At 47.2% G+C, this 10,349-nt stretch overlaps 1 pseudogene; it reads left to right on the forward strand.

Annotated features, from left to right (window-relative positions):
• The first annotated feature begins 1,302 nt into the window (after positions 1 to 1,302).
• Positions 1,303 to 7,719, forward strand: LOC142591390 (uncharacterized; annotated as a pseudogene).
• The last annotated feature ends 2,630 nt before the right edge of the window (positions 7,720 to 10,349 follow it).

Genomic DNA, 10,349 nt, shown 5'->3' on the forward strand with positions numbered 1-10,349 from the left:
TCTCATCTTTTCCATAGCTAACACGCAGAAACGTCTTAAGTAGAAGGTATGTGTTTCACCCACGACAATTTGCACGCGCATGTCCCTGCTGCGTTAAAAAAAATAGATTCCAGTTATTGACCACCGGACGCCTTTGTCTTACGTAACCCAAAAAAACACGAAGCCCTTAAGAGGAAGCTTTAGCTCGGGCCCAACTCCGACGCGGCCTATTCAAATACATGTACAACGCAAAAATGTTTTTATGAGATAACCGCTCGACCGATTTTGATGAAATTTATTGCATATGAAAGAGAAAGTTAAATTCTAGTGACTGTTGGAAGCGGAATTTCGATTTATGGCTTGAATTTTCTTAAAAAGATTTTCAAATATTTGACCGTTTCAAAAAAATAGAAGCACAATTTTTAAAAATTGATAGCTCTGTATCAAAAACAGATATCGCGGTTCTGTGAACGGCATCCATTAGATCATTGAAAGCGGACAAATTGGATATGTCATTTTACTTCTTACGTGAATTTGTTACGTTGTTTACAAGGGTTCTGCAAAAGCTGTATTTCCATGTTACTAAATTTTTTGAGATTCATGTGTAATATATCACTTTTGTCCGCTTTGGATGTACTATTATATGCATTTCACGGAATTGTATTATCGTTTTTCTTTTAGGAGTTACGGAGTTGTAAACATGACAGTTTGGTTTTTTGAAAATTTCGGATTTTCGCTAGTTTTTAATAAAAGATTGACGACCTAACTCAAAAATTCGAAACCAACAGTCACAAGACTTTAAGTTTTTCTTTTAAATGCAACAAACCTCGTCAAAACTGGTGCAGTGGTGGCCGAGAAAAACGAATTCTCTTTTTACATGTATTTAGATGGGAGCACCCGAGCTAAAGCTTCCTCTTAAGCTTAGTGAACCCTCGGTAATTATCATTCATCATTTTGAAGGGGGCAGCGTAGCCCGTTTTAATGACTTCGTTTCTGTTTTCTGGCGTCTACCGAGCACGATCCAACATGTCGATGTAGATAAGGAGCGTACGTAACAGCAGATATAAGTTTCCTGCTGTGAAAGTTACAAAAGGAGTGTTGTGGTGTGCTCCGGTTTTGCACAGAAAAAGAAAGAAGGTGTTGTATACTGATATCGCGTGTCCCACTGCATTTTCATGATAATCACTTATCGGCCACGCAAGAAGCAGTCGGCAGATCACATGTTCATCGCCCTATAAGAAGGGCGCGGCATCAAAAAACGTTATCTGTTCCACCCTAGCGTCCGGCTGATACGCCACAGTAGGCGACGAGGAAGCGGCGGCGATGGCCGTCGGCAGGATCGGCGAGTATCGTCTGGGCACAAACGCGTCATGGGACGAATACGTCGAGAGGCTCGAAATGTTCTGCGAAGCTAACAAGATAGCGAAAGAAGAATAGAAAAGAGCCGTCCTGCTGAGTTGTGGTGGCGAAGAAGCGTACGGGCTCATCGTGACTCTGGTGAAGCCATCAAGACCGACAGCAGCAACCTACGAGGAAATTAAGACGGCGGTTCGCAAGCACCTGCATCCAAGGCCTTCAGAGCTATACGCAAGGTTTTTGTTCTACAAGAGAAACCAGGCTGCCGAGTAATCGGTTGCGGACTACGTCACGGCGCTTCGGAAGCTAGCCGAAGACTGCGGTTTTGGTGATGAGCAGCTCCCGTTGGACATCATGATGCGAGATTGTTTCGTATGCGGCTTCCAGAACGAAGCAGTTCAACAGCGACTTCTCGCAGAACACGACCTTACGTTCAACGTTGCGTACTACATGGCCGCGACCACAGAAGCGACAGCCAAGCAACAGCGAGACATACGGATGCAAGGCCGAGACGAGGCGAAGAACTGCCAGGGCATGATACAAACAACCCGCACGAAGCAAGACGCCACGGCAGAGGGATCTATTTGCTACCGTTGCAACGGTAAGCACGCTCCGCATTTATGCAGCTTCAGAAAGGCGGCATGCTTCAAATGCAAGAGGGTTGGACATAGAGCAAGGGCTTGTCGTTCAAAAGACGAAAGTAGAGCGGCCCGGAAGACGCCTGAGCAAGAGAGGTAAGTTGAAAAGAGCAAGGGCGTGTACAAAATGAGTGCATTGTTTTCACTTTGCGAAGTAAATGAGCAAGAACAGAAGTTTATGGTTAAAGTACAGATACAAGGACAAGAAGTCCCGATGGAGACTGATTCCGGAGCATCGTGCTCAATTGTGAGTGAAGACACATTTCGAGTAACCGAGAGAAATCTGGGTGAAATACCACTCCAAGATTCTGGAACAACTCTCGTAACCTGGTCAAAGGAGGCGTTACCGCTGCTGGGTCGAGCAACCGTCTTGGTAGAATTCAAGGGCCGGAAGGCAAAGCTGCCATTGTTGGTAGTAAAGAATCGAGGCAACAGCCTGATTGGGCGAAACTGGTTTCGGCCGTTAGGTATTTGTTTGCGGGGAATCGAGCAAGTAAACGAGGAAGACGTGCCCTCACGATTTTCCAAGGTGTTTCGCAGGGACCTTCCTGGCTTCAACGGACCACCAATTCACATCGAACTGAAAGACGACGCCCAACCAGTGTTTCTCAAAAGTAGACCAGTTCCACTGGCCGTGAAGGACGACGTGGGCAAGGAAGTGGATCGCTTGGTGCAACAAGGGGTATGGGAACCCGTTGCGTACTCCAACTGGGCCACACCACTGGTAGTGGTAAGAAAGAAAGACGGAACTTTACGCCTGTGCGGTGACTACCGTAGCACCGTAAACAAAGCTATTAAAAGCAGCGGGTATCCTTTGCTCACTACCGCTGAAATGCTCGCAGCTCTGGGTTCAAGCAAATTTTTTACAAAGCTGGATCTAGCTCAAGCTCATCAACAGCTAACGCTAGACGACGAATCGGCTGTAGTGCTCACAGTTAACACGATAGAGGGTCTGTACAAAGTCAAACGGCTGCCGTTTGGAATTTCGGTGGCGCCATGGGTAATTCAACGAGTCATTGATACGCTGTTAGCAGGCATTCCCGGCGTGAAAGCCTATCTTGATAATATCTTGATTTCTGGCCGTAACGCAGAAGAGCACACCGAGAGATTAGAAACCGTGGTATCGCGGCTGCAGAATGCGCAGTTAAGAGTAAACGAAGACAAGTGCGAATTCAACAAGCCGAGCATTGAATTCTTGGGCCACAGGATTGACGCCACGGCAATGCATCCGAGCCGAAGCAAGACTGACGCCATCCATAAAGCGCCCGCAGCGACAAGCAAAAAGGAGCTGCAAGCGTTCCTGGGGTTACTAAATTTTTACAGCAGTTTCCTCAAGGGCAAGACTGAAGTGGCAGAACCGCTCTATCGACTGCTCGACCATGACCACGAATGGAAATGGACAGGGGAGCACCAACATTCGTTTGAGAGACTAAGAAAATTGCTTAGCTCCGACTCTGTACTTGTGCCCTATGACATCAAGCGTCCTTTAATTTTGTGCTGCGACGCATCTCCTGTGGGAGTGGGGGCAGTGCTAGCCCATCGTACGACTAATGGGAAGGAAGAGCCCATAGCTTACGCTTCCCGGACGCTTGGAGCCAGTGAACGTAACTATGCTCAGATTGATAAAGAGGGCTTAGCTGTTGTCTTTGGTGTGAAACGGTTCCACCAGTACCTTGCTGGGCGAGAATTTACGGTCATAACGGACCACAAGCCGTTACTGGGCCTGTTTAACACGGACAAGAGGGTGCCTGAAGTTGTGTCGCCCAGAATGCTCCATTGGATTTTATCTTTGTCTGCGTATAACTACAGCCTTCAGTAGAGGCGAGGCCAAGAAAACTCCAACGCCGATGCACTCAGTCGTCTGCCAGCTCCGGGAGACGAAGACGAGCCACAGCCACCTGGGGACGTGCTCCTGTTGGAAGCGGTCGAGTGTGCACCGCTTCAGGCGGCATATATCGCTGCGCTGATCAAGAACGACAGTCTTATCCATGGTAAAGGAATGGATCCTTAGTGGCTGGCCGTCAACACAACTGGACAGCAAGTTCGCGCCTTACGAGGTGAGGAAGTCGGAGTTGTCGTTGCATCGTGATTGCATACTGTGGTGGAATCGCGTTGTAATTCCTAACGCCGCAAGAGAAAGTGTGCTTCAACTCCAGCATGCAAATCACCCTGGGATGATTGCCATGAAAGCGTCAGCTAGAGGGCTCCTGTGGTGGCCGAAAATGGACCACGAAATTGAAGAGTTTGTACGGCACTGTCAGCCATGTCAGAGTAACCGGCAAAGCAATCCCAAGGTTCCAGTGCATTTTTGGATCAAGCCAGATCAACCTTGGGGTCGCCTACACATTGATTTCGCTGGTCCAGTTAATGGAGAAGTAGTCTTAATCGTGGTAGACGCCTAGAGCAACTGGGCCGAGGTCGAAGTCATGTCATCCATGAAAGCTACAACTGTCGTCACCAGCACAAGGAAGATGTTTGCGACACATGGTGTGCCAGACGATATCGTTTCGGATAATGGCACAGCATTCACTAGCTCGGAGTTGCAAACGTTTTTAAAGTGCAATGGTGTGCGTGCTATTTTCACTGCACCTTACAATCCCGCCAGCAATGGTAGGGCGGAGAGAATGGTAAGGAGTTAAAGAAGCGTTAAAAAAAGCAACAGGAAGGTTCAACGCAGTGCAAGATTTCGCGGTTCCTGTTTAAACAGCACACGACGCCACATTCGGTCACGGGAACATCTCCGGCAGAATTAATGATCGGACGAAGGCTGAGGACAGCCCTGGACAGACTTCACCCAGACCGACAACACGCGCCTGAACTACAACGACCGGAGATTAAGAGGTTCCGTGTCGGTGACGCGGTCTATGCTAAATGCTTTTGTCCAGGTCCATGGTGGAAGATGGCCAGGGTTGTGGCAGTGCGAGGCCCGGTGTCGTACATCGTCCAGCTGGACAACGGCGAACGCCATCACAGGCACCGGAACCAGTTGAGGGCCTGGACGAGACTCGAAGCCGATCCAGTCTCAAGTGCAGACTACCACGTCAGGCTGCCTCCTACAGCCAGACGGCCACAACAGCTGCCGGTCAGAACGGAAGCAGCCGCAGGGGCAAGACCGACCCAAGCTACCCAAGACCCGGTCGAGCCGCGAAGATCAACACGCGTTAGACGGCCTGTCGGACGTTATGGCATTGATGACTAACCAGACATTTTGCAATTGTGTAACGAATCTTAGGAGAAAGGAATGTTGTGTACTGATATCGCGTGTCACACTGCATTTTCATGATAATCGCTTATCGGCCACGCAAGAAGCAGTCGGCAGATCACATGTTCATCACCCTATAAAAAGAGCACGGCATCAATAAACGATGTCTGTTCGACCCTGGCGTTCGGCTAATACGCCACAAAAAGAAAAGCCGCGACAAGGGGGGAGAAATATTTCGCACAAAAAAAGTTGTACTGAAGAAGGACGGAAGTAAACACACGAAGCGTCAACTTACCAAAGAAGACCTTTTGGAACTGGAGCGCACCGACTTATTGGCTCGCCCTCAGTGTCGTTTATTAATCTTTTTCTTTTTTTTTACGTTTTGCTGCAGGGAGACTTCATTTAGTATTTCTTTCTTCCTCTTTTCCTGACCATCTAGGCTGTGTGTGTGTGTGCGTTATCCCAACATCACTGCTCAGCCAAGGGTAACGCTTAAGCTTGAAAGAGTTGGCTTTTATTTCTCAGCTATCATATCATTTACAGCCCCAGAAAAAAACTCGTTAAACTCTGGTTCGGACTCCAGCTGGTCGCCTCGTTTCTCTTTCACAGCAGAAGCGCAGGGTGCAGTGCGTATTTGTGGGAGGAGCTTGTTTGTAATGACTAGGCTGTCTCAGTCTGTAATGTATGCAACGGGCTATGGCAGAAACGCTAATGTGTGCTAATGGGCTCGATGTCTAATGAATGCTAGAAACGCTGCCCTGACTACAGCAGAGTCAGTTGAGCGCACTGTGATGGTACCTGCACTCGGCTTCGTCGCTCTTTTGCTACCAAACGCATTAGGCGCGTTTCCGGAAACCTATTAAGCCTCGAGGTTCGCGCATGCGCATTGCTATTTTGGCAGCACGACGACGATGACGCCAACGGCGACGGCGCAAACGCGCCTTCGGTGTCTGTACGCTTGCTACGGTGATAAAAGCGGCAGAAGTGGAACGCAGGGCTATGGCAGAAACGCTAATGTGTGCTAATGGGCTCATCATCAGCAGCAGCAGCAGCCTGGTTACGCCCACTGCAGGGCAAAGGCCTCTCCCATACTTCTCCAACAACCCCGGTCATGTACTAATTGTGGCCATGCCGTCCCTGCAAACTTCTTAATCTCATCCGCCCACCTAACTTTCTGCCGTCCCCTGCTACGCTTCCCTTCCCTTGGGATCCAGTCCGTAACCCTTAATGACCATCGGTTATCTACCCTCCTCATTACATGTCCTGCCCATGCCCATTTCTTTTTCTTGATTTCAACTAAGATGTCATTAACGCGCGTTTGTTCCCTCACCCAATCTGCTCTTTTCTTATCCTTTAACGTTACACCTGTCATTCTTCTTTCCATAGCTCGTTGTGTCGTCCTCAATTTGAGTAGAACCCTTTTCGTAAGCCTCCAGGTTTCTGCCCCGTAGGTGAGTACTGGTAAGACACAGCTATTATATACTTTTCTCTTGAGGGATAACGGCAACCTGCTGTTCATGATTTGGGAATGCCTGCCAAACGCACTCCAGCCCATTCTTATTCTTCTGATTATTTCCGTCTCATGATCAGGATCCGCCGTCACTACCTGCCCTAAGTAGATGTATTCCCTTACTACTTCCAGTGCCTCGCTGCCTATTGTAAATTGCTGTTCTGTCCCGAGACTGTTAAGCATTACTTTAGTTTTCTGTATATTATGCAGTAATATGCAGAATAATGGGCTCGATGTCTAATGAATGCTAGAAACTCTGCCCTGACTACAGCAGAGTCAGTTGAGCGCACTGTGATGGTACCTGCACTCGGCTTCGTCGCTCTTTTGCTACCAAACGCATTAGGCGCGTTTCCGGAAACCTATTAAGCCTCGAGGTTCGCGCATGCGCATTGCTATTTTGGCAGCACGACGACAATGACGCCAACGGCGATGGCGCAAACGCGCATTCGGTGTCTGTACGCTTGCTACGGTGATAAAAGCGGCAGAAGTGGAACGCAGGACTAGTGGGCTCCATCAAGCGGCGTTTTTGAATCTGGGTCCATATCCCGAAAAGAATGAACCTCCAAACTTTCCAATACATGACGTTGCGTGTGCTGTAGTAATACCGTTTCGCGTTCATTCAGCTACAACGAACGTCCAAATTTGGCGTTGCATGGAAAATAAATAGTGCTAACATGATGCACGATTTCGCCCAACTGATCAATTACTCGGATAGCTGCATTGCTCTATCTACGCTAGCATCTAAAAGAAATGAATCAAACAGCACATTTTTCTTCCCCTCGCGAAGCACTGAAGTATTTTTAACTGCATGGCAGACAGTGTCGCTGTCACAAATACGCCTCTTACGATTCTCTTTTCAAACTAGCCTTGCTAAATTTTTCTTTCTGTTTGTGTTGTAGCTCAGTATGCCGAGGGGACGTGACGGTACAGACGAAGCCATCGGTGGCACCACCGTCACGCGGCAAGAAGAGATAGCAGCGCATGAAAATCGCTCGACGCTCAAAGATTACAAATGGGCCGGAGGAGCCACTTGAAGAAATGACGGTAAGTGTGACAAATTGCCCGAGCGGTGGTTTTGCTCGGAATGCTTGAAGTGAGAAAGGTACGGGGGGGGGGGGGGGAGACGGTCGATTATGGTAATAGCCCCGAACGAAGATGGCAGGGGTGAGCATGCCGAAGTGATTCTGCCTTGGGGAGAAAAACAACACAGAACATACATGTGTGGATTTTATCGAGGCAAGTGCAACAGTAGGTAGCGCGCAGGCGCTACAAAATTTTATACCGTTAATTGTGCTTTTCATGATAATTATTTGATGAAGTGCTTGGCTTTCTCGTATAAATAATGACCGCCTAATCGAGTAATTTAGCTCAAGGGTTCGAATGCGCTATCAGTCTGAGGCAATTTTTAAGTTTTGTGCAGCTAGAAAGCAGCCCTTGCTATGTAATATATTACACATTTCTTTTCATTGAATTCATGAAGTGTTCTACTTTAACAATTTATTTTATTAGGGCATGTGCATGCAAACACCGTTCAGACTGTCTTCAACGGCAGCAAGTGTATGCCACTGTTCTATATTGTTATAAATCGGTTGCTATGGAACGATTCGGGGAAAAAAAATCATGCAGTTACTCCTTTACACTATTAAGTGGTAAAACAAAAACTAAAAAACAATGACAAAGCTACTAAAAGGTAAGGCTTCCTCTGCAGCATCCGCAGCGCAAAAATGCAGGCTTTGTCGGTTTCGCTAGCCTCAGTTCTCGCTCCATTTTATTTTAATTTTTTCAAGCTATTCACTATCCCCAGATAAAGACAAATTTGTCCCACCCAAACACGGACCGCTCGTACCACTGAAATAAAACATCTGCACTCAGCTACCGCCCGTTCGTAGTAAGACGCCGTGTCCAATAACAGCGCTGTAGACAGGATTGAGTTGCAGCCGCTGAATTAATCGAATAATGAGGTTTGACGTGCCAAAACCACTTTCTGATTATGAAGCACGCCGTAGGGGAGGACTTCGGAAATTTCGACCACCTGGGGTTCTTTAACATGCACCTAAATCTATGTACACGGGTGTTTTCGCATTTCGCGCCCATCGAAATGCGGCCGCCGTGGCCGGGATTCGATCCCGCGACGTCGTGCTCAGCAGCCCAACACCGTAGCCACTGAGCAACCACGGCGGCCTTTGCAGCCGCTGAGCCCAGCATTGGACAAAGACAGCGGAAACCACGCGGCGAAGAAAAAAGCGCATCTCCTCGAGAATAGCTGAGGCACGCGGGGGAGAATGCGTGGTTGCGCACTTCTCCACCACGCACCGATACCTCACCACAAAAAGAGCTCGCCTTTTCTCTCTCTCTCTCTTTCTTTCTCTCTCTTGGCTCATGACTTCAGCATGACTGCTTTTCGTTTTATCTTTTATTTTATTTTTTGTTTTATTTTCTCGTCAGTCTCTGTACGAAGCGCGCTTGCCCACGCTCCAGCTGCACACTACAAGTGAACTTTGGCGTTCGTTCCTCGTGTCCTGTCATCCGTGAATCGCGTCTTTTTTTTTTTCCTCTACTTCGCCGCCATCTGTCTGTTTTTACCCTCGTTTAAATTCGTGACGTTTGTTTTTGTTGTGTGTGAATTGCCACAGGTGTAAGTTCCCGTACTTCCTGGGTGATGAATTAAGAGAGCAAATTTCAACTTTCAATTTCGTCGCATTTAACGAGACATTTTTCGGCTTCAAACGCCGATTTCGGAAAATGAATAGGCGAGCCTCAAATACTTCCACTGGCACTGTATAGGGCTCCTTAAGTATTAAATTTAAACGACCTGTCCCAATCGTACGAGGTTCGTACGGAAATTGACGAGCAACAATTTCTCAAACCCTATTAAGCTACATTGTCACTTCATTTTCAGACTTTTCTTCAATTTTTAAATAGTCTCTATTTGTCTAAATACTACTTTCCCTAACGAGTGGGTAGCCGGAAAATACGCCTCTTCAAGAACCTCATTCCAGTCTTATATATACAGTTACACACGGCTCCCGTAATGCCTCGTGTGGTAGCCCACGCATTTATTCGCATACGAAGCCGGTTGACAAACCACTTCTCTCCCCAATCTGTAATTCTCTTCACTGTTAAATTTATGAGGATACGCACTTTTGAGCTACAATGTCACTTTCTTGCGGAATGAGCGACGTTGTCAGTGCCGCATTTCGATGTTTCGAGCAGCGCGTCCATTTTATTTATTTATATTTTTTTGAAGAACCTGAGCTTTCAATCATCTACGGAACCGCACTGTGCGCTTTTTCAATGATAATCACTATTTCGTGCATCGACGGTTGCTTTTTCTTTCCATTTTAAATCACTTCTGGCTTGCTAAAAGCTTCCTTCGAAGGGAGGAATAAACCCTTCGCTAGTGCAGAAGCGATGTTTGCAAATATTGCTGAACTTCATATCTTGTACTTCTTAGCGTTAATGAGTGTCTTTAAAGCTTCTATGGCCCTGTTCCGTTGTAAGATAGACGAGCCCCAAGAAAAATTTATCTAAAAAATTATCGACGACAAAAAGAAATGGAGATGGAACGCGTACATTGGTATGCGTGAAGCGAAGTTATAGTGAAGCACTTAACTGCTATACAAGCAACGATTTGTACGATTGCGTAATGCTGTATTTTATGCAA

This window comes from Dermacentor variabilis, chromosome 8 (assembly GCF_050947875.1).
Source record: "Dermacentor variabilis isolate Ectoservices chromosome 8, ASM5094787v1, whole genome shotgun sequence".
Lineage (NCBI taxonomy): Eukaryota > Metazoa > Arthropoda > Arachnida > Ixodida > Ixodidae > Dermacentor > Dermacentor variabilis.